Source organism: Dasypus novemcinctus, chromosome 9 (genome assembly GCF_030445035.2).
Source record: "Dasypus novemcinctus isolate mDasNov1 chromosome 9, mDasNov1.1.hap2, whole genome shotgun sequence".
Taxonomy (NCBI): Eukaryota; Metazoa; Chordata; class Mammalia; order Cingulata; family Dasypodidae; genus Dasypus; species Dasypus novemcinctus.
Genome location: NC_080681.1, coordinates 61,436,957 through 61,441,408, shown reverse-complemented (window position 1 = coordinate 61,441,408; position 4,452 = coordinate 61,436,957).

The following is a 4,452-nucleotide window of genomic DNA, read 5'->3' as shown; positions in this document are numbered from 1 at the left end:
CCTCTAACTGGAGTCCTTTATAGGAGAATGAAATTCAAAGAGAGAGAAAGCCTCAAATGTAGGGAAAAGGACTTGGCCCAGTGTGGCGTCCGTCTACCACATGGAAGGTCCGCAGTTCAAACCCTGGGCCTCCTTGACCCGTGTGCAGCTGGCCCATGCGCAGTGCTGATGCACACCAGGAGTCCAGTGCCACACTGGGGTGTCCCGCACATAGGGGAGCCCCACGCGCAAGGAGTGTGCCCCATAAGGAGAGTGAAAGAAAAGTGCAGCCTGCCTAAGAATGGCACCACCCACATGGAGAGCTGACACAAGATGACGCAACAAAAAGAGGCACAGATTCCCGTGCTGCTGACAACAGAAGCGGACAAAGAAACAAGATGCAGCAAATAGACACAGCGAACAGACAACCGGGGTGGAGGGGAGGGGAGAGAAATAAATAAATAAATCTTTAAAAAAAAAAAAAGAAAGCCACAAATGCAAGAAACTGAAAGCAACAAAACCCAGAAGATTAGGGAGTGTCCAGCAGATGCTGCCATGTGTTGTTCTATGAAACAGAGGAGTCCAGTATTGCCAGCAGGCAGTTGTTGGGAAGAAAGCTTCTCCTGATGATGCCTTGATTTGGACATTTTTCTCAGTCTTGAAACTGTAATCTTGTAAGCTAATAAATTCCCATTGTAAAAGCCAATGCATTTCATGATATCTTCTTTGAGCAGCTTAGCAAATTAAAACAGCAGATTATGGAATAGTTAAGAGCAGACTCGAGCCAAACCAGGCTCAGGTACTTCCTAGCAGTGTGACCTGGGGGAAATCATCCCACCTCTCTGTGCCTCAGCTGTCTCATATGTAAAATAATAGTACACCTCATAGGACTGATTTGAGGATTAAATTAGTTGATAAATATAAAGCTTTTAGACTGCCTGGCACAGAATGATACCTTAATGCTAAACTATTATAATTATTCTTGTTGTTATTGAAACAATTCTCACTAATGCATGAATCTTCATCCATTTTGGTTACTAGTGCATTCTGAGAACCTAGAACAGTGCCTAGCACTTAAAAGACATTTAATAAATATTTGTTGGGTGAATGAATATTACTATTCAATCAGACGAAACTGTCTTTTGTTATGCAGCCATTATTTATTTTGGCCAGCAGAGGACAGCAAATAACTATAGTTCTGGAAAAAGGTGGTTTTTAAATCTTAACATTTGAAGGCTGAAAGAGCTGTCCCTCCTAAGCCAGGATGGTCATGCCCCTGTGTGTCTGGCCCCTGTCCCTGCCCACTTATCTTTAAAGGTTAGAATGGTTGACAGAAATTCCAACTTACAACAAATCTTGGTTCAATTCTTCCCACGGACCTAACTTATTTTCTACCTCTTTCTCTTCCTTTTCCTTATCTCTTCGTTTTTCCTGTTCTCCTCTATCTTTCTGATTATCTGTCTCCTCCCCATCCCTATACAATCTCTCCTCTGCATCCATCAATTATTACTATACATTCTCCTATATTTTATCTGCACAATTGCAGCTTGTACTCCAAACCATAAAGTCTAGGGTATTCTTATACAATAGTCATCCCAATAGATGAATGCTGCTAAGTGCATTATAACACAAAGAGCATCTAGTGTGATGAAACTAGACTGCGAGAAGCACTGTAATTTGGCCACGGACTCAGCAATTGGTTGTAGGCTTAGTGTAGGAGCCAAGATCTTGGCTTACCAATTATTACCCAGGGCAGCTGCCTGGGTGGGCTGGGGACTGTAACGGGCCATCATCACGGCCTATGTTCCTCAGCTTACTCCAATGCTGCCCGCAATGCTCATGTTTCCTCTGTGACCCAGTACAGGTCTGTCTTCTCAGGACAACGCATTTCTTTGGCACTGAGGGGCCCAGACTAGCAAATCACGGAGGAGTTCCTTGGGAGCCCTTGGGTAGCAGAATCCTGGGTGCCCTACTTCTTATTGGCAGCATGGAAGACAGGCTGGGATGTTTTCCACATGTGCCAGGCTCACAGTAGCTCCAGAGTCTCATCTCAGAGGTCTCCTACTAGCATGTCCTCCCAAGTTGCTTAAAATCCTATCCTTTCCAATTATTACTCAAGGAAGCATACCATGATGAATATTTGCAAAAAAAAAAAATATTTAACTGAGATCCCTAATAGAAAACACATTCCATATGAATTGTTAGGTTAAAGAAAGAAAAACAAAAAAGGAAATGCAAAAAACTAGAAAAAATATGCATGACCTATTCCATTTGGTTAGGGAAGATTTCCTTACACATTAATGCAACTATTGAAACTCTAAAAGATTTAAGATTTGACTGCATAAAAATTTGAAAGCTCTGTACCTTAGGAAACATTCTAGACAAAATTAAAAGCTAGTGACAGATTAGGAAAAATATTGGTCATACATACAACAGACAAAGGGTGAATATCTTCAATCAGTCAAAGATACACTTTCTAAGAGGAAATTGATAAAGAACCTGAACTGACCTCCTAAAATAATAAATTGATAAGAACACCTAACATGAGCGATGTTGCTGATAATCCAATAAAAGCAAAATTGAACTTTTTTGGCCTGGAAAATTTCAAAACTGCCAAGTATTAAGTGAGGATACAGAGGTACAGGAACCACCTCTCCTCCTGCTGCTGGCACATTTCTGGAGACACTTTGAGCTTAAAGATGCCCATAATAAATGCTTTTATTCACAACCTGGATCACCATCATTCTATTTACTCCTTCTTCCCCTTCCATCACCCATCACTCCTGATCCCTACACTAATATACTACTCCATGATGACAAGGACTTTGTTTACTGATCTATCCAAGTGCTTAGAACAGCATCCAGTATATAATAAGATTCTCAATAAATTCTCCACAAAGGAATGATTGATCTTTTGTACCAGTAATTCTACTCTTAGGAATTGGTCCTAAGGCAACAGAGAACTACCAAAAAATGTATAACTAAGGATGTTCATTTCAGCATACGTTATGATAGTAAAACTTTGCAGACCATTTAAATGTCCAATGACGGGATTAGTAAACAAATCATGACACATCTATATTAGAGATACAATAAAGCCATTAAAAATTATGTAGTGGAAGATGATTTAATGACATGGAAAGATGTTCTCAATATAGTGTGTTGTGAAAAAGGCAGATTACATAACCCTGTATAATACGCCCCCAATTTTATGTTATACATATGCATATGTGCATAGAAAAACTTGTGTAAGAACATAGCCCACCATTTTAACAGTTATTATCTCTGGGTGGTAGAATTATGGAAAGTTTACAGTGTTTTTCTTTATTCTCTTATGTATTTTGCCAAAGATTTTACAATAAGCCTGTTCTGCTTTTGAGACCAGATAAAAACACCACCACATTCCTCGGGCCTATTCTAGTCCCAAGTGCTTAATGGCCCTGGAACAGGAGCGTGGTAGATCTCCCAGTGTCCTCCCCTCGGTGGACAAGCCTGAAGTGTGGGCCACGCAGCTTCTCAGAGGTCCCCCAGAGCACACAGTGTAGCCTGTATTTCCTCTCCCTTTTCTCTGCCTTAATTTCTCCCTCCCTCTCAGAATTTCCTGAATCATTTTTCAGATAAATCACTTGCACACAATCCCTAGAGCTGCCATAACAAAAGACCACAGACTTGCCTCTAACAACAACAGACACTGATGCTCTCACAGTTCAAGAGAACAGAAGTCGCCAATGTCAGCGTATTGGTTCCCTCTGGAGGCCTGAGGGGAAATCTGTTCCATGCCTTTTCTGGCTTCTTCTGGTGGCCAATCCCTGACGTTCCTTGGCTTGAGGCTTCGTCACTCCATCTGCCTCCATCTTCACACGGCCTTGCAAGAAACTTAACTTAGTTTCTTCCATTGTGGGAGTTGCCTGTATAAAATTTCAATCCAGTTAGCAAGGGAGGAATATCTGCCAAGCATGGTGTGGTGGAAAGAACTTGCACTTGGCCACTCCCCTGGCTCACTTTCAATCTGTTAAAGCTGGGCACAGAACGCTTGTCCCTGCTTTGCTGAGAGTGAAGACCATCCCAACCTTGATTCTCCCTAATGGAAAGTTTCTGCATATAGGAGCCACCTCAGTGAGCTCAGAACTTCAGGACAGGTAAGGGTATAAGCAATGAGAAGGAATCTGCAGCCACAGAATCAAGAAATACAAGTCCATCTGCTCACACCACCAGTCCCCCACAACTGCAATCCAGCACATCCTTTTCTTTGCACCCATTTGGATTAGGTGCCCTATATTGCTATAGGATATGGATGTGATTAACAAATACAGCTTGTGCATGATTCTTAGAATCAGGAATGGTGAGTAGGGAGTTCCCTAAAAGACAGCAATTATCATAGAGTGGCCATAAATCCCCCAAATTCCAAGGTCTGACTTTGGTCTCGAAGATTTGTTTAGTGATAGCTGTCATTTTGCATTTGACCAGAAGAGG